General features: G+C 52.6%; 2 pseudogenes across 2 annotated transcripts in view; both read left to right on the top strand.

Moving 5' to 3' along the window:
• The window catches only part of LOC308620770 (centrosomal protein of 78 kDa-like), a 1,829,729-nt pseudogene that overhangs the window by 575,225 nt on the left and 1,234,361 nt on the right, over positions 1-20,143 (top strand). The gene's annotated exons all lie outside the window — the stretch shown is intronic.
• Positions 1,421-20,033, top strand: LOC308620090 (BCL-6 corepressor-like; annotated as a pseudogene). Its single transcript, XR_014017894.1, has 12 exons — positions 1,421-1,903; positions 2,552-2,605; positions 3,077-3,263; positions 8,655-8,900; positions 9,334-9,560; positions 10,142-10,323; positions 10,654-10,908; positions 15,800-15,966; positions 17,117-17,273; positions 17,700-17,775; positions 17,959-18,115; positions 19,541-20,033. The product of XR_014017894.1 is annotated as a BCL-6 corepressor-like (transcript).

Here is a 20,143-nt window from a genome sequence, read left to right on the forward strand (position 1 = left end):
GAAATGAAAAGAAATTGGTCCTTGCCCACAGGGCAGAGATGTCCGTAATCTGGTGGACTTTCTTCCAGGCTGGAGGCAGGCAGGGAGAGTCCCGCAGGTGATGTGAGAGGTGAGTGGGGATAAAAAACTGCCCTGGGCATGCTGGGCCTCCTCCCCTAGGCCTTCCACAGGCATTTGAACTCCGACATTTCCAAAGGGAAATCATCTTTCTAAACCTGCTCCTATCTCAGTGGCCAGCATCACCCCCCACCCAGTCTCCCAAACCCTAAACCAGGGAATCATCCTTGATTTCTCTCTCACCTTCTTCAAGGACTCAGTTCCTCATCAAGCTCTGTCAAGTCAGCGTCGTTAACGGCTCCTTCGTTACCTGTATCCTCTATCCCTACCGCCACCTCCTTAGTTCAGACCCTAGTGACACTATTATATGGTTTATATAGAGACTATGTGTTATCTTCATGCCTTGCCTCCCTCTAAACCCTTTTCAGTCCTGCAGCTAGAGGGTTCTTTCTAAAACTTAAATCTGATCACATCACAACCTGCTTAAATCTCTCAGTGGTTCTCAGTGTTCTAAGAATCAGGTCCAAACTCCTTGGCATGGTTCCTACTTACAAGCCCAGACTTTCATCTCATGCTGCCTCCACGCAAGCTGAACTGCTTGTAGGTCCCCTAAGCACTGTGCTTTTCAGCCTCTGCCTTTGCCCATAAAGCTTCTTCTGCTTAGAGTATCGTGACCCACGCTTCTCACCTGGTTAATTTCTACCCATGTTCAAGATTCAGCCCTAGAATCATAAATTCTGATAAACTTGGCCAACCATACCTACCCCCCGACTCTTTATGGATTAGGCAGTTTTACTGGTGTTCACATAGTATCTGTATTTCTGATCTATTGACTCATCTGTCTCCTTTAAGGGATTGTAAACTCCTTTGAGGCAGGGAGCATTTTTATTTTTGTATTTTTTGTATTTTATTTATTTATTTATTTATTTATTTATTTTTTATTAGTTTCTGCTTTATAACAAAGTGAATCAGTTATACATATACATCTGTTCCCACATCCCTTCCCTCATGCATCTCCCTCCCTCCCACCCTCCCCATCCCACCCCTCCAGGCGGTCACAAAGCACCGAGCTGATCTCCCTGTGTTCTGCGGCTGCTTCCCACTATCTATCTACCTTACGTTTGGTAGTGTATATATGTCCATGCCTCTCGTTCGCTTTGTCACAGCTTACCCTTCCTCCTCCCCATACGGGTTCGTGCCCCTGTCTGGGAGGATCCCATATGCCGCGGAGCGGCTGGGCCCGTGAGCCATGGCCGCTGGGCCTGCGCGTCCGGAGCCTGTGCGTCCGGAGCCTGTGCTCCGCAGGGGGAGAGGCCACAACAGTGAGAGGCCCGCATACCGAAAAAAAAAAAAAAAAAAGTAAAATGTGGCCCTACAGCCACACCGGGATTTCATTGCCCTGAGAGAGGAGTTGGGGCGCATCAGTGACTTCCACGAAGCCTATACTTTCAAACAGGCTCCGGGCCAGCCTGTTTCCGGCTTAAGCAAGGAGAATGTTCCAGCGGTAACCAACAAGGAGAACCTGGCGACGCCGGTCTCGACTCCATTCTTGGAGCCGACCCTGGGGAGCGACGGCTCTGCGGTCACGTTCGGGAAAACCCAAGAGGATCCCAAACCATTTTGCGTGGGCAGTGCCCCACCGAGTGTGGACGTCACCCCCACCTACACGAAAGACGGAGCTGACGAGGCAGGATCAACCGATGGCAAAGTTCTGAACCCGAAGCCATCTAAGCTGGCAAAGAGAATCGCCAACTCCGCTGGTTACGTGGGTGACCGGTTCAAGTGTGTCGCTACCGGACTGTACGCAGACTCCAGTCAGCTCGGCCGGGAGCAGCGGGCATTGCAGGTGAGCCCCCCCAACCCGAATTTCAGGAGCCTGACCAGTTGTCAGGTTTTTTTAATGTGTGAAGAGGAGGGGGCCGGGGGTATGATAGGGCAGGACACCGGGCTGATTTGGTTAATGAAGCTTAGGGTAATTGAAATGTTTGAAATGTGTCCAGTAAGGGGACGTAAGTGGATACTTTAAGTTATTCTGTAGATTTTAAGCAAACTCCACTCGAATGCTGATAAAGGAAGTTTTAATTATTGCGAAGGATGTCTAAAAGACATTTGCCTATCAATCGCTTTGATTTCTCTGCCGTTACTGTATGTTAACAAATATACCTAAAAGCGCTGCTTAGAATGCCTTATGTGATACTTGGTGGAGGTGTGTAGCGGCCGCATGTCTGTGAGATTTGTGCAATTTTTTTTTTCCACCAAAAAAACAAACGAACAAAACAAAAAAACAAACCTTGCTTAAAGGGATAGAGTATGTATTTAACTTGCTAGTGAATGATAGATGTTGTATAGGAATTTCCTTAAGATATTTTAGTTTTAACTAAAAGACAAATAAAGCCAAATTGTTTTGCAATGTTAAGGAAAAAATTGGTTTATGCTTATAAAAATGGATGAAGTTATCTAAATGATCCATTGAGTGCCCATTTTAATTACATAGGTGGAAGGATTACAAGAGGACAGTATTTTATGTCTACCCGCTGCTTACTGTGAGGTCAGTTCTTCAAATTTTTATTACTAGAATCTTCCATAAACCTTTTGAGTTAAATTTCATTTCCAAATATACAAAGGGAAGTTTGTGGGCCATGGTCATCTTTATTCATTGTGCATTTGTTTTCTTTTCTGTTGTGTTTTTGTTTCGTTTTCTTTGCATTGTGTTTTTGTTTTGTTTTATTTACCTTCGAAAGAGAATGTCTGTCTGTATGCCACAGTGTATGTATGGCTATACATACACACCACATATATCTCTACATACGTATGGTTTTAGGAATAAAGAGTGTGTGACTAGTTACACATAGACACTCTTACGTTTTTATCGTTCAATTTTAAAATATCTCAGTTGTATCATAAATTGTGGTTGGTTTTGGGCAAACTTTTCTTTGAAGATACTTTCCGTTAAGGTAAGGGCAGTGAAATAGCTTTGGTGGTAAGGTGTGTCTTTTTTCCATCTCCGTTCTCTTTGTAGCGTGCAGTGATGCGCTTCTCAGAGTTGGAGATGAAAGAGCGAGAAGGTGGCCACCCCACGACCAAAGACTCCGAGGTGCGCAAATTCAGCCCCGCTGACTGGGAAAGGCTGAAAGGAAGTCAGGACAAAAAGCCAAAGTCGGTCGCCCTGGAGGAGGCCATTGCCGACCAGAACGACAGTGAGAGATGTAAGTGAACCCAGGCGGCTCGCGTGTGGTACCACGTCGGTGGGAACGGGGCGCTTCCGCTCCCAGTGCCGAGGGAGGTGAGAGGAAACAATACGCTTCTGACGGCCCAGCGTCTGGGTGCTGGCTGTTCGGAGAACGGGCTGCTCTGGCCACCCTTCCCAGCTGTGGATTGCAAGGCTGGTTGTCCTTTTGAGCGTTGCGGCATCCAGGAGTGAAGCACCTATGAAATGCTGTTCCCTGGCACGCGTCTCCTTTTTCCGGAGCAATGCTAGTCCTGTAGTTAGTCATAGTCTGATACAGTAGAGCAGAGGAATGGCAGTGCAGGACCTCCGGCGTAGCAGGTATGTGTTCTGTTTTGTAGCAGGTACGGACACGGGTTTTTGGTAGCAGTGGAATGACACTTGCAGCCAGAGCCAGACCCTCCAGAGTGACAGTCTCCTGTGGGAGGGAGTGGAGGGTACTCGGATTCTCCCTCCAGAGGCAGAGGTTTCGTTCAAGTGCGATGAGGGCTGATGAAGGCCCCAGAGAGATGAGCATCATTGTGTTCTGTGGAGGCTCGTTTGCAGTCATGAGGAGCTGACACCACGCTCCAAGGCCGTGGGATCAGCGAGGCCGTTCTTCCCACCAGACGGGTGTGTTCTGTTCTGGAGGCCGAACTGGAGAGAAAGCTCGTGTTGGCCTCGAGTCACACTCTGCGGTCCCCTCGGCTGCTCCCCCACTGGGGTTGACTTCGGGCTTTGCCCTCGAGACTTCCTGGGCTAATGAGATGCGTTGGCAGCAAGTGGAGGTCTTTCTCCCGCTTTCTTCAGTGTGCGTGCTTGTGGCCTGTGGCCTGCAGCCTGCTCCGGACCCCAGAAACCTCACCGGTGATGGTGAGTGAGGGCACCTAGGTGAACGTCGAGGACATGGTGGGCGTGCAATCCTCCTGAGACGGGACAGTCGGGGGTGGTGGGCACGTTTGGGAGGCCCAGGCCCTTGGACCCGGTCGTAGGGTCGGCATTCGCCCGCACGCTTAGGTCGTGGGTGCCTGATGCAGTTCGGAAAAATTGTGGTCAGCAGCAGCGTGTGCTTCTCTCTGCTGCTTGGAGCACTGCCCTCCCCCAGCTCATCTTTGGGGTCAGACAAAGGCCTGTGGCCAGGGTTCTGGGTAAGCCACACCGGGACCGGTGTGTCCTACGTGGCTCCCGTAGAAGGGGGTTTCTGGGGCTAGTCAGTGGCGGCCTTACCCGACGGATGGGGCTCTCGATGTGCCTGGAGTAGACGATTCCGAGCTCCTCCCCCTCGGGATTGGAATGAAAAACGGAGGGTCCAGGCCACCCTGGAGTGAAGCAGCAAGAAGGCCTCCCTCCTTGCCTGTGCTCACAGCTGACACGCAGCCCTTAACCTCCTGAGTGGCCTCATAACTCAGCTCCTGGGGAAGTTTCTCAGAGAGATGTGGTAAAAGTGGGCACGGCCAAGTTCACGGGGCTGCACTTTTCTGAGGAGGGGATCTGCCTGTTCTGGGTGGACAGTGAGGGAGGCTGGAGGAAGGGAGCGGGCAGGTAACCGGCCTCGAGTCTTTTTGCCCTTTTCTCCAGCAACGTGGCCAAACCCACGGTGGCCGCTGTCCTTCACGTCTCAGTGGCCTCACCCGCCCTTCTTCCCAGAGACGTTTGTGTGCATCCTTCCCAGTCTTTCCTGCTGAGCGTGGAGACGAGAACTCGGTGTGGCTGATGGGGAGCAGGGCCTGAGCCCCAGATGATTCCGAAAGCCCCCTCCCCCCACCGCCTGCCTCCAATCTCAGACCGACCGACGGGTCTCTTCCTGGAGCACCCGGGACGTGGCCCAGTGAGCCATGAATGGCCACCATGGGAGGGCAGGAGAAGGGTTGGGGAAGGTGAGGGGCTGCGATTGAAAGGTTGGGGCAACGGAGGTGGGTTCCCCACCCACCCTCTGTCTTGTAGAGACGTGGGGTTTGTAAATAGCTGGTCAGGAAAGGTCACCTGAAGGGGCCACTGTTCTTACTGCGGCCTCCACGTCCAAGGCCCAGCAGGTGTTCACTCCATTCAGCTGGATATGAATGGGCCTTCTTGTTCTTGGGCCATCATGTCTTGAGCTGATATGGGCTCAGGTCCTTCTCATGGGTGTCGGTGTGGCCGAGAGCCGAGCTGTGAGCACATGGGAGCTGGGGCGGGGATTTGGGGCGGGCAGGGGTCACAGAGAGGGTCCAGGATGCCTTCAAGATGCCTTCCCCCTTCTGAGGCAGCCCCTACTCATGGAGGGCCCAGGAGCTTCTAAGGTGGTGGGTGCTGTTTGCGCGGCCCTGGTTGTCCTGGTGCGGGTGCATCTTGTTGCTAGGGGCTTGTTTAAAAAAGAAATTAACTTGAAAACACAGTGGCTGAGATACTCATTTATTCTTTATGATCACATGGGTGGCTGAGTGAAATTTTTATTTTGGAAGTTCACCAAATGAGTTTGGAGGTTCCTCAGACTTGGAAGTTCATCACTAGGAACCCTCAGTGGCATTTGAAGATGGGGCGGGGCAAGGAGGCATTGGTCCCTTCCTTCTCAAACTTGGAGTAACCATCTCCCTTGCCAGCCACTTGGCTGGGACAGGCCTAGGACCTGCTCAGTGGCAGTGCCTGGCCAGGAGCTGGAGGAAGCCTCAGTCGAGGGGCTTCATGAAACTTCTTTGCTCAGGGAACTTCTCTTCCAGCTGAGCACCTGCACGTTTGTAAACTACTTTGGAACAGAGATCCCCTGCACTCCTTGTGTAGCGGGTGTAACTTTGAACAAGGTTAGCCCTGACTGGAGGTGCTATTATAGTTAAGCTACAGAGAAGGGGATTTTAATCCTGGGGAGCCTTGCAGCGACTCAGAACCCTCTCACCTTGTTTAGGCCTCACTGGGCATGGCTCAACAGTGGTGAGGGTGCTTTGCTGCCACAGTGACTTGTAAATGTTGCTGTGGTGATGCTTCTGTGAGGTGATGCTATGGTACAATCATAATGAATTTGGGATATATGTGCTGTGAGTCATAGGACCATGCTGCAGGGACCACGTGCACATCTTGCTTAGACTGGGTGACCAAGGGCACATGGCTTCCCACTTTTAGAAGGGCCAAAAGTAGCAATGATGGCAAAGCCTGATGGTTAGGATCCCCGTGTATCTATTTATCTCCCCATCTCCTTTGCCCTCAAGGGTCATCCTCCTGTGGGTCGTGGTTAGAACAGTCTTTGAGAAGCTCCAACTGACACGGAGCCTCTACCCCATGGCTGGTGGCCATGGGCATCTTGGGCAGTCGGGGTGGGTGTCCTTCAGGGTTATTACTGGCCTGGGTAAGGTCACACTAGCGTAAGGTCTTGGGGGGCCTTAGCTGAGGGGAATTGAGGTCTTTGCCCTAAAAGGCTCCGGGGTTGGGGGATGGGTGGATGGACCTAGTTTGGAAAAAGAAACTTTCAAATTGGACATGGGGGTTCTTAAGGTAGCCCTTCCATTCCTCCATGGATCCCCTCCCACGGAGCTTTTAGGGAAGGCTGATTGGACCAGAGAAGTCCAATGGTGTAACCAGCAGGGCTCACCTCTTAAAATTTCCTACATTTCAGGCCTGAGATTCAGGCTGGTCTGAAAGTCTTGGCATCTTTTGGTTAAAGGGATTTTTCCAGCCTTTCTCTGTGCTGAGCCCGGCCCGTGATTATGAAGCCCACCCTGGAGGGAGGCTAGCAATAACATTCGCACTTTACAAGTGAAGGGGGCCGAGTTGTAAAGTGGCGCCATTCCTGCGCAAGTGTTTAAGAGTGTCACAGAGCAGCCCGAGTGAGAGTTGCAGCACGCCGTCTTCACCGGGCCTGTGGTAGCCTGGGCTGCATCACCTGTAAGCACAGGCCCGGAGTTTGGGGTTTCTCCTGCTGCCATGACAGGAGACCCTCGCGGTTGGGGTGATTCCACCATTCTGGCAAGAGTAGATGGGGATCTCTCCCACCTTGGGATACCCTTGGAGGAAAGCTAAGTGTGTTCCACCATTGAGAACACAGGTCAGGCTAGCCCAGGCCAGGGTTAGGTTCATCCCCACAACTGGCTGCCATTAAATGCTGGGAATGCCCCCCAAGACAGGCTGATCAGGGGACCAGCTGGCTGGGCAGAAGTGGGAGTGATACTTGAAGTGGTCTAGGGAGAGGAGGAGGAATGCGAGCAGCATGTGAGGGGTGTGTCCATGATTTCATCTAGAAAAACGGGCTGTGGGAGCTTAGCTCAGGTGTTAATGAAATACCAAACTCATACACCCACCCCCACCCCCGGCCGGTGATGGACACAGGGTCATCTTCGGGGAACTCTTTAACAGCACAGTGATCATTATGGAATTATTTGTGTGTTAGAAACAATGTGACTAGCAAAGCAGTTGAACTGTTTCTTTGGCTAGAGCAAAAGTGAGGAGTGATGTTAGGCTGGGGTGATTGGAGGAAAAGCCCCAAGTGGATGCTAGATTGAGCAGGGGGGCAGGAGCTACAGAGGCAGAGCTGGGGTGTGAGCAGTTCAGCCCTGCCCGCCACCCCCCCCACCCCCCACCCCCCATGAAGGGGGTTGGAGTCTTGTCTTTCAAATGTCCTTAGATGCTTGTTGCCTGGGAAGGAAGGCGTGGAGACGTGCCAGGTGGGTGACTGGTGTCACTGAGGGCCTTCTTCGTAGACAGGAACTAGGAGCAGCCCCTCGATGGCAGTGAAATGCTTTTTCCCCCACGGGTGTGGAAAGAGGACAGACGGACTTGTAGCAATCTGGTTGAGTTCTTTGAAATTGCCCTTGACCCTTGTGTATGCACCAGGAAGCCTTTCCTTTCCCTTTGCCAGGCTCCTCTTGCCTTGGTCTCCCCAGCTTCCCAGCCTCCCACCATTCTTTCCCTACCCTTTTTCTTCACCCTCGCCCCTGCTGACCCAAGTGAACATTGGTGCTATGTCTGTGTAGATGGCAGTTGGGGGCTATTTGGTCTCTTGATGACATCAGCCTTTTTTGTTGACTAGCAGCTGTTTCCATAGTCATTTGTAGCTCTGCCCTGATTGGTTGGATCTTACTGTGAGGTCACTCACCCCGCCCTTTAAAAGTAAGCCACCTTGGAGAGTTAAGCAGTTAGGGAGTGATCTCACATGCCTATAGAGGGATGGTGTAGATGCCTCACCTTGACCCTTGAAGGATGGATTGTGAGTGGGCTACGCACCTCATTTTGTGCTTTCTTTGCTGGTTGTGTTCAGCTGTCCTTCCTTTGGGACGTCTTTCTGAGGGTTTTGTGCTTCCGGCGTGTGAGGCCCCTGGTCTCCAAAGGGGGGGTGGTCTGTTGGTAGCAGATTGCCTTGGGCATGGGGGTCCTGCCTGCTCCTGGTGACCTTTGTTCCCTCCTTTCCGGGTTGTCTCCCCTCCCCTAGGGGAGCGTTATGATGGAAGCAAACCTGACCCCTTCGAAGCCCCAGAAGACAGTGATCTTCCTGAGGACATGGACACGGAGCCCCCCAGAGAGTCCCCCGCCGACCAGGCGGCCCCGGACGCGTCACGCAGCCCCACCCTCCGGCTGAACAGAAAGCGCAAGGTCTCTGGCGATAGGAACCACACTGAGACCACTGTGCTCCCGGAGGACTCTCTGCTGAAAGCCAAGCGGAGACGGGTCTCCAAAGGTGAGCTCGGTTTGGCTTCGGGCCTGCAGGGCACCCTACGGAAGTCCTGGAGCGGAGCAGTGGAAAGTTCCAGTCCCACCCTGGATCCCTGGGGGGAGCCACTCACACCTCCCCACCCCCCACCCCCCGAAAGCCAGTTGCCGGGGCTGGAGCCCAAAGGTGGCCAAAGGCAAATAGGCCCCCTCCCGAGACTTGGTGACAAGTTCCAGCCAACACAGTGACCACACCCCTCCCCTCCCCCACCCCTGTTAGTGATGTGTAAGACAGTTTGTTCGGCCCACCCCCCCGCCCTGGGGGGCTTCTTCATTAATTTGTAGTTATTTCTCCATTAGCTGACTGGCCTGAGAGGGAAATGACAAACAGTTCCTCTAACCACTTAGAAGAGCCACATTATAGTGAGCTGACCAACCTGAGGTGTGCATTGAATTAACAGGGCTCCATCCCAGAAAGCAGCGCCGCTTGCTGCACCTTAGAGAACGTCGGGAGCAGAGAGCAAACCTGGCCGGCAGGGCAGGAAGGAAGTGACCCAGGCGGTTCAGCCTGCGGTCACCCCCCAGGGCAATAGCATCTCCGAAGAGAAACCTGGCAGGAAAAGGGCAGAGGCCAAAAGCAACAGCAGCTGGTTGGAGGAGTCCCTTAAATGCAGTGACAATGAACAAGGTACGCACGGGGTGGGGGGCGCTCCTGGAGGGTGGATCACCCGCCCTCTGTGGGAAACGGCCCTGGAGGGGACCTGAGCGCCATCCAAGTTGACAAGAGTAGCGTGTGGCGAGCGGGGAGTTTTCTTCCTGAGGTCCTTTCAGCCTGCACACTTCCTTATGGAATAGACAGTGAGGTGGGAGCTCGACTTCCTGGGCTGCTCCTCATCACCCAGCCCGCGGCTGGGCAGGAAGGGAAGTCTTGGGTGACCCCGGGCGCTTGTCAGTGCCCTCATTCCAGCCTCAGGCTGTCCCCAGTCGCCCTGTCCCGAGCACCCAGGCCCCCCACGGGTGGGGACGGGAGCGCACGAAGGGCTGGCTTCTGCCCTCTCTTGCGGCCCTTTGAAGCGACTTGCCATTTGGCGTTTCGTGGGTTAGCCTATTTGCCGGTTGAATGTGGGATGATTAAAATAGTAGTGCTTTGAAAACATAATTGGTATATCTTTAAAAACTGAAGCTGCTCCAAAGACCAGTGCTAACAATGGGCTATTCTTTCCTCACCGGCTACAACTGTGTAACGCCCGCTGCTTCTCCCCCTGACAGATGTGCTGTGCATGGACGAAGAAATGGATCGGCAGCCTTGGCCCCTGCCGCAGCAATACACCGACAACAGCGAGAAACCATCCGGGAAGCGACCGTGCAAAACCAAGCATTTGATCCCTTAGGAGCCCAGGCGGGGCTTGCCGCTGCCAGGGGACTCCTAGGTGGACAATGCGGATGGCAAGGTACCTCTTGCCCCTGGCTCTCCCCCGCCCCCCGGGCCCGTGCAGGCACATCCCGCCTGCCTACTTCTCTGCTTCTGGGGACAAAGCTTTCCTTTTCCTGAACCCCTGCCCCCAAAACGTCCCTGCCCCTTCCTAGGGGACGTGTCTCCTGGGTGGTGGTGAAGTTTCCAGCGAGTAAAAATGCAACCCCTTCCTCGCGCCCCGCCTCCCCCAGACAGAGAGGAGGAAAAGTGCTTTCCTCCACTCAGCTTTGTAACTCAGGGAGGAAGCGAACCAGGCGGGTGGTGGAAGGACAGCCTGAAATGTGTGCGCTGCCTGGTTTCGTGATAGGTGACCGTCCGTAGATTTTGAAAGCGGCCTGAGCCCAGTTCCGACTATGATCTTTCGCCGGCCAAGCAGGACCAGAAGCCCTTGGACCGTTTGCAGCAATTGTTACCAGCTTCCCAGGCCTCGCAGCTGACATGCTCAAGCTCCCCTCCAGAGACCACCCAGTCCCGCCCGATGCCACCGGAAGCGCGGAGACTTATTGTCAATAAGAACGCGGGCGAGACCCTCCTACAGCAGGCCTCCCGGCTTGGCTACGAGGTGAGCATCCTTGTGGGTGCCCCGGATCAGGATCCACCGGCTGCTGCTCCTTGGGTGGGGGACACACTGGGTGGGGATGGAGGGCGTGTCTCAGAGCCCAGCCCCCTCCACGTGGCGGGCTGGGCTGGGTGTTCCAGCAGGGTGTTTGCGTTGGCTCCTGCTCACACTGCGGGCTCTTTGATGGCTTGTTCAGTCGTGGTGTGAAAAGAAAGGCAGACCTCTCTGATGTTCCGTTCCCGTTCAGGCAGGTAGGCTGCTTCGGCCAGTCTGGCTCACTTATCTCTGATATAAAATCTGACCTAACCCAGGGCTTGGCGACCAGGGGAATTTTAATGAGCCCTTTTGGATTCTGAATAGCAGGAAGGAGAGTAGGAGAGTAGTTATTAGCTCTACTAACTTGTGCTGTTTGGGGCAGAGTGATGCCCCTGTGAGGTAGCGGGTGGGAAGTGTCTGTGCAGAGTAGGGGTGGGAGTGGGGCAGACCTGAGCAGTCTCTTTCTGAGAGGGCACGGGAGCCGAGGGCTGATGGGCGGGGAGCAGGGGTTGAGCCTTGCACAAAACTCCCTGTCCACACTGCTGTATCCCAACCCAGCACGGCTGATGACAGTGATGGCCTCTATTGCTAGAGCAACATAGAAAGATAGCTGATATCTGCCTAAGCCCGTGTGATCTGTAGTAACTCCTTTCACCCTGTTAACACCTTCACTTGGGAGTAACGCGTACTAGCCCACTCTCGGATGAGGAAACTGAGCCTCAGAGGGGTTAGCTGATACCCGTACAGGTAGCAATCCAGCAGTGCTCCACAGCCCACCACGCTCCTCAGCAAGACTGGCTCACACTGGAATTGCCCTTTTGACAGTTCAAAACCTCTGTGAGACAGATGACTCTCCATGCCCTGTGCAGTTTCCCCACCATACTTGTCAGTAGCAATTGTGATGTAATAGCCCACAGGGCAAAGGCATTTTTCTGTGCTGGCATCAGCCCTCTGGGAGTTGAATGGTGACAGTAAAACGCGGTGCAGCAGGCTGAGCGTGGAGGTGTGGCTGAGCACTGGGGTGGCAGGACCCAGGCTGGCCCGGAGCCTTGGCGCCCACACCCTCAGCCAGCTCTGTGCCCCTGTCCCCCGTCTCCCGTCGTGTCCCCCCACCCCGGTCCATAGTGCCGTGAGCCCTTCAAAGTGTGCCTGCCTTGGCCCTAAGGCATGCCTGTGGGTGGGAAGTTGGAAGCACTAGGGCTACGCTTAGTTTGGGGGTGTTTTTTGTTGTTGTTGTGGGTTGAATGTGCTGTTGTTTATATCTGCACGTCTCTTGGGGACCTCTCCATTAGCTAGAGAGCACTTTGTGGTAGTTAGCGCAGTTACTTGCAGGTGAAGTCCAAGGAGCACCCAGTTGGTTTCCCAAGAGCTGAGAGCGGGCTCCTAGGAGGACAGAGAAGATGTTGCACATAGTGTGGAGCTAGACCCCCCGTGGTTGAGAAGATAGTCTCCTTGCTTCCAGCAAACGCTGGAGGTGGGGGGGAGACCCCTAACCCCAACTTTTGGGTTAGGGTTGAGAAAGTAGACTCCCACTTCCAGCAAATGCTAGAGATGGGGGGGCGGGGTGCTGCTGCACCCGCCGTGGAGGGCGGGGCTCCGAGCCCCACCTGTGAACTTGGCATCATTTCCAGCAGCCTCCCTTTGGGACCAGAGACGTCAAAAGACCCTCGTTGGTCCTCTAAGACAGTTTCCATTTTGGTTTGGTGGCTCTGAGGCCTGGACCAAGGGGCACTTGATCCATCCTTTTTTAGGTTACCTGGCCTTTGATTGCACAGGAAGCCTTGGGAATGTTTACGGTCGGATTTGTTTTTTTCTTCAAATGTAAATTTCAATATGTAGATTCCACAGATCACCAGTGTTGATGCTGAACATTGTGACAAGTAGATGAACGCTTTCAACTTTGAATCCAACTTTCTGGGATTTCTCTGGGCAGAATTTTAAATGTTGGGATGAAGGCCCAGTTGGGAGATGTGGCAGCTTCAACCTTTTCAAATTGAAGGACAGTTTGCTTAAGCAGATAAGGGTGTGGTTTGGGAGGGTTTTCCTGAAGTTTTGTCTTCAGCATTCTTGGTTATTTTCTTCTGCTTAGCCAAAGATACCATGTGCAGTATAAAGGCTGTCTGAGCTTTATGTCATGATAATGTGGTTCTGGAAGTTTAGAAACACACTCTGGCTTCAGATCCGCGTTAAATAGATCACTTGCGTGGCCAAAGACCTCAAACCTTTCCCTCCTGGGAAAAAGGCTTCTATTTCTTAGGCTAAAACGCCCGTGTGCAACCACATGCTTGTGCCTTTAGCGGTGATGGTTAAATTTTCTATGAATTGAATAAGTCATGTTTTTTAAAAAGTTAATGAGGCATTTAATTAATTAACAACGTCGGGCTTATGGCCTTTATGGTTACATTTTGCGGGTAATGGCATTCGGCTTACAGCCGCTGAACAGAGAGCTGTCCGACAAAAGCAGTTTGACTTTGCTTGGGAATGGCTGGGCTGCCCTTCAGACACTCCCGTTTATTTCTAGCGGAGAAAATAAACCAAGGAATGTGTTGCGTCGACAGACTCGCCCCGCCTCTACACCTTTCAGTTAGAAAAAGTGTTGGTGGCGATGGTTGCCATCCATTTAGAGGCCATCACCCTCCTAGCTAGGAGAGTGTAGTTAGCCCACTTGACCCCCAACAGAGAAGGCCTGTGGGATGCTCGTCACAGCTGGATTGCATCCCTCTAACTGGGGCCCTCTTGGGCCTTTTGAATCTTCCCAGCTGACCAGGTACCAAAGACCTGAGTTATAGGTCTAGTACTTGATGTTAATTGAACTTGGGGTTTAATATCTCTGGGCCTCAGTTTCCAAGTGTTGAATGAGGATGGTACTACCTTCCTTTCCTGCTATCTCCTGGGTTCCTGTGGGTGACAGAAGACGTCCTCATCTGGGGAAATGAGAAGCACTGTGTAAATAGTGGGATCAACGTGGTTGAGTTTGGACAGCCCGTGGCAAAAAGTCTGACCTGGCTGTGGGGCTACTGCTGCCTTTGCTGCCATCTTCCAGGAGAAGAGAGTTGACTTACCCACCAGCTTGGACGGCCTTTCATTTCTAGGTACCCTTGAATCTGCCCTAGTAGTGATGAAGGTTTCCAGGTGAAGGCCATGATTGTCACAGCAAATAAACCCTGGGTTGAGTAAATTGATGTGTGCACAGCAGTTGGTGGCGTTCAGACCTGATCCCAGAGCCACATGACAGGGCCTCTCCCTGGCTGGGGCACACAACTCATTAGCTTGCAGCCGTCCACTCAAGTCTGGCTAGTGAGGGCCTGCTAAAAGAGCAGCAGCTTCATGCGGTATCCTGGATACCAGGGCTCGGGGCAGGTGGCCTGGGAGCCCAGAGGATTGTGGGCTTTTTGGCAGGTTGGGATGTAAACGGAGAAATGCATTCGTTGGCATGCCTTTTCTCTTCCTCCTCTTGTTTTGGAAGGGAGCTGCTGCAGTGACCTGAAGTAACAGGGCACCGATGGCCAGGTTTACCAGCATGCCCCATTGGGTTCACGTAGTAAGCAAATGGAACATTCTAGTTCACTCCCAAGTGAGTGGTCACCTTTGATTGGCGTGTCCTCCAAAGGGCATAAAAGGTTTTACATCTCGCACTTATGGGCGGCTAGAATGACCCCCTTTTTGGGTTTAACAGATGAGTTACCTGAGAGATGTCACAAGGAGGCCTGTTCTGACCCCATCCCATCCCCCCTTACCCAGCAGACCATGTGCTGGATCACATGCACGTTCCGCCTACTCCCAGCTCTCAGAACCTGCCGGCTCTCTGCTGGGCACGACTTACCCAGTATAAACAGTATAACGTGTTTTCTGTTGGCAAATGCTTTCCATGTGTCTGAAAACTTTCTTAAGGTAATAAAATATTGAATAAATTCCTGCTCTGCTTACTGGGAGTGGTTCATATTAATATTTTAACAAGCCAAAGAAAGAAGGTTAATAACAGTGATTCTAATGCACAGTGTTGACACAGAACATCTCCGGGGGTGGGGGTGGGGGGGCGGTGAACGTTTTATTTGATTCTTGAAATGTGGAGGTTGCAGCCTGTGGTGTATCAGGTTCCTGTCATTAACTTGAGTAAATATGAAAATTTTTGACTGATTCTGCCCCGAGAGGGTGGAGTGAGGCAAAATAGAGGGTGGGGTTATTGGAGGCATTTTGTGTCATTCCTCGAGGATGGAGGGAGAGAGCTTCTCTTTAACTCTACTTAACATACAGACAAGAGCATCTGAGGCCTAGGTTCTGATTTGGGGTCTTAACAGGGGGCGCGAGGATGTAGCTGACCTGGGTGTCCCTGCTTTTCTAAGCTGGGGAATGTTCTCCGGCTGATTTAAGCTCTCTTTAAGTGTTGGTCATCCATACTTTTATCTAAACTTGTGTTATCGTCCACTGCCACCGACTGAACAGACCCATCAAGTGAGAATGGTCTGTGCTTGGCAATGTGTCATCTAAGATGTTAGCAGCCGTGACACCTCTGTACTGGTCACGTCGGCCCCTGGGCTGAGGGCTTTCATCGCTATCCGAATGCGTCCTCTCAGCAGCCCTGTGGAAGCTTGGAGAAGTTCAAGGGTAACTTGCCCATGGCCAGGCCACTGGTGCAGCAGAGCCTTAGACAACACTGTCTGCATCTCCAAGCCCTTCTCACGCACTCTCACCCCCCACCAGGATCCTGCCGCCTGCCCGCGCCATGGTGGGCTTTTGGCCCCAAGGATGTATGCCTTTGAAAGTGGGCACCGGCAAGCTATGGGGAGGTCACCCTTACAAGGTTCACTGTATGGTGGTCTGATGGTATTTCCTCTCCTCTCCTCTCCTCTCCCCGTAGGAAGTGGTCTTGTACTGCCTGGAGAACAAGATTTGTGATGTGAACCACTGCAACAACGCGGGTTACTGTGCCCTGCACGAGGCTTGTGCAAGAGATTGGCTCAACATCGTACGACACCTCCTTGAATATGGCGCCGATGTCAACTGCAGTGCCCAGGATGGAACCGGGTCAGTGGCGGTCTTGCTCTTGGCCTGGCCCTTTTGGGGCATAGCCAGTGGTTCTCAGGGTGTGCGGGGAACCCCAAAAGGAAAGATGGAGAGTGAGTGCCATGTAAGCACACTGATGGTGGAGTCCTCTAGAATGGAATCGGACAGATCTTTCTGGCAAATTTACATAGAACTTTAAAAGTCTGTGACACTCTTATGGACAGAAGTCCCTGAAAATGTTGAGCCTGCATGAATAATCAGGGGTGTTCTCTTTTAAGACCGTGGACTCTTCACCAGCGTCTGTTGAATCTCACTCTTGAACATATATGTGAGTTGAAAGTTGCAGGAGTACAGACAGGTCCAGTGGCAACTGGCTTGATAGGACCTGCCGTGTCCACCCACATCCCCGGGCCTGGCCCCCACTCTGTCCTTGACCTCGGTTTATTGGCCAGAGGCCCAGGTCTGAGTCAGCCCAGTCATCTTCCTGGTTGTACCTGGGATGCCACCACGAGGCAGGGCACTGGGGCTCTCCTGACGGTCATAACATTAGCAAAACCGTAAGGTATTTGGTGGCTCATGGTTTCCAAATAGCATCCTTTCTGGATGGGACTGCGGACAGTGTTCCTGACCCCAGCGGATACGGGCAGGAGGACTCTGTATCCTCCTGAGAACTCGCCCTGCCTGTCGACTGCTTCTGGGCGAGAGGGTTGATCACTCATCTCCAAGTTGGTTTCAGGAGAGGTTCCACTTTGCCCCTAGTTTCTTTTACAAACTGCACTCTTTGGGTTTTCTTTGTAATGGTATAACAATGGCTTGTCGTATCTGCTTCCGTGATGCTGGGGTTCTTCCCCCCACCCCGCCGTACGTTACCTTCTTACAGTCTGTCACTATTTAAGTTCATTGGAAACGTTTTCATCGTGGCCTGAGTTCCTCCTTGGGCCATGCATTAAGAGAGATTTGCATTGAAGAATTAGGCCTGAGATGGTCCCTTCACCTGTCCCGTAAAGGGTTATGTGTTGAAATAACAGAGTAATTTGTCGCAGCGACCGTACACTCACCTCCTTGGTGAAATAGCGCGCCTACGAGGCTTGGCCGCACACGCTCGATTTTGCCCCGTGTCCTTAGAAGCAAGCGTCGCGTGCACAGGTGTAATCCCCCGCATCTCTCCTAGGCCTCTCCACGATGCTGTCAAGAATGATCATCTCGAAATTGTCCGCTTGCTCCTCTCCTACGGTGCTGATCCTACCCTGGCTACGTACTCAGGTAGAACCATCAAGAAAGTGAACCACAGCGAACTTCTGGAGAAGTTCTTAACAGGTACGGCAGAGGTCAAGACACGGTCTTGTTCAAGCATCTAGACGGTGACTTCACAGCCTTTCACCTGGGTTCCCCCTACCCCCACCCCCCGTTTACTCTAAGTGACCCTTTACTGGGAAAAGTGGCCCAACGTTAGTCTGTCAAAGAAGAGATACATACTTTGAGTTTTGCAAGGTGGGGGGCTGGAAAACTCTTAGCTAGCGAGGCTAGCTTTTGTTTGGCAGGCTGGGGCGGTGAGGCGGGCAGTCCCTCAGGAAGGCGGGTGGACGCGTGGGGAGGTTTCAGTCAGATACCTGGAGGCGTGTGCAGTGGGACTTGTCAGGAGGTGACACCAGCCCCAGCGTGAGATGTTCCCGAACTCCAGCAGCATTTGCCTCTTACCAGCAGGCGTTATCTTGTTTCTCTCTCTCTTTCTCTCTCTTCCCCTCTCTCTGCAGGCTTTAAATAACCTGCAGGCTCCTGACGACGGTAACCCCGGTTGCTCTTCGGAGTTCTCTGGCAGCTGTGTGTGTGGTGAGCAGCCTTGTTCGTTTCAGTTGGGCTTGTGGGGGTGGGGCTGGGGGTGGTGCTGGTGCTGTGAGCAGGGCTTGCTTGGGAAAGAATTTTTCCAGGGTCCTTTTTGGAGAGCAGCTGGAATCTTGCTCCAGCTTAGTGACCTCTCTCTTGTTTGCCCACCCCGCCCCCCCCCCCGGTTAGAACCAGATGATGAAAGTGGTTACGATGTTTTAGCAAATCCCCCAGGACCGGAGGACCAGGATGACAGCAACGAGGCCTATGGTGACCTATTGGAGTTTGAATTTTCCGAAGACCCCGTTTTGTCGTGTTATAACGTCCAGGTGTCCGTCGCTCAGGGGTGAGCGTGGCCAGCATGTGGTCGAGAGCCAGCCCAGCTGTTCTGTGGGGTGGCAGGAGTTAGAAATCCCCTTCAGCAGATGAGGGTGGCTGGGTTGGGGGGTGAGTGAATCCCTCACCAAGTGTCCACCGACCTCACATAATGCAGTGGAACTTTTCCAGAAAAGTTTGGGGGGTGGGAGGGCTCCCCAGCCAACTGCCCTCATTGGAACACACCCCTAGAGCCCAAAGGACACGGGAGTCAGCGACTGCAATTGCACAGTTTCAGTCAGTAAACTCTTGGGGAAGGGATCCACCCCAAACGGCTACCATAGGGGCCGTCCAAGGCGCGTGAGGTCCACGGGACGATACTGATGTGTACCGTCTTCTCGTATAAGATTAGAGAAAGCCGTATGTGGCACCTGGGATCTTATGTGTCTTCAGATTTGCTTAGATCGAGTCTTGTCCCCACGGTCGGGCCACTGTGCCCGATGACCAACCCTTCGGAGTGAACACATCAGGACATCTTGCTCTGCTGTGTGTTGACCCCGGTGCTTAAGGAGTAGCATCCTCCTTGGACTCTGAGGCTGGGAACGTGTCTGCCTTTGTGGTGACATTGTATTCGGGATAGAGATCATAAAGCGTGGCAGGGTATCAGGAAGGATTGTACCACCTCCCTTCTCGAAACAGCCTCACTCCCGGCAGCATTGAGGGGCGGGTTGGAGGTGTGGGAAAGGCAAGGAAAGCCAGGTGACCTCGAGTGTTTCTCATGCTCTCTCCGTGAGGGCCGGAGGAGAGGAGAGGTCAAAGAGGTGTTTGCCATCTCCCTTGGGTTGGCATACAGACTGGTTTTCCCCAGTGACTAGAACGGGGCACACTTACTTGGAGAGGGGTGACCTGAGTTGTGGCCAGAGCCAAGGCAGCACTGGGGTGGCCTGCAACGAGGCTCATTCAGGGGCGCTGCTCCTGCTTTTGTCTAAGTTGGCTGATCTGCCCTAGGTGGTCTCTTAACACATGCACATGAGTCCAGAGTTCCCCCGCTAGAAGTAGATCTTCCGGGCTTCCCTGGTGGCACAGTGGTTAAGAATCCGCCTGCCAGTTCAGGGGACACAGGTTCGAGCCCTGGTCCGGGAAGATCCCACATGCCACGGAGCAACTAAGCCCGTGCGCCATAGCTACTGAGCCTGCGCTCTAGAGCCCGTGAGCCACAACTAGAGAAAGCCCGTGCGCAGCAACAGGCCCAATGCAGCCAAAAATAAATAAATAAATAAAATCTAAAAAGAAAAAGAAGAAGTAGATCTTCTAAGGACAGTGAGAAGTGGGGTGGGGGTGGGGTAATCAAAGTGGAAGTAGCAGGCCCTTTCACCGCCAGGAGACGGGTAGTTCCTGGTTGGGAGCGCCTCTCATTTTGCCGGAAACTCAAACCACTGTCCTTTCTCTGGTGTAGGCCTCGTAACTGGCTGTTGCTCTCAGACCTGCTCAAGAAACTGCAAATGTCCTCCTGCATATTCCGCTGCAATTTCCCAAATGTGGAAATTGTCACCATCGCGGAGGCCGAGTTCTGCCGGCAAGTGTCAGCAAGTCTCTTATTCTCTTGCCCCAAAGACCTGGAGTCCTTTAATCCGGAAAGTAAGGAGCTCTTAGATCTGGTGGAGTTCACGAACGAGCTTCAGACTCTCCTGGGCTCATCCGTGGAGTGGATCCTCCCCAGAGACCTGGACTCAGACGACGCCTGGTGAGCTCGCCGGGGCCCGCCGTGTACAGTGTGTCATGGTGTTAATCCTTGTGCATATGTGTCCTAATACGACTATTTCTGTAAAGAAAGGACACGATGAGACACAACTCCAGTCGGAAGGACTTCAAAACATGTTTTTTTCTTTTTAAAATTTTAAGTCAGTTTTTATGAAGTTGTTAATAAAGTTTCTTTACTTTTCAATGTACACATGCTTTGGAATGTGTTTGTTTTTACTCGGAACAATTGTTTCTTTTCTTTTTTAAGGAGAAAAAAAAAAGGCAAAGGAGCTCCACACTTTGACTTAATTTCATACAA

This window comes from Mesoplodon bidens (genome assembly GCF_964165515.1).
Source record: "Mesoplodon bidens genome assembly, chromosome: 7".
Taxonomy (NCBI): Eukaryota; Metazoa; Chordata; class Mammalia; order Artiodactyla; family Ziphiidae; genus Mesoplodon; species Mesoplodon bidens.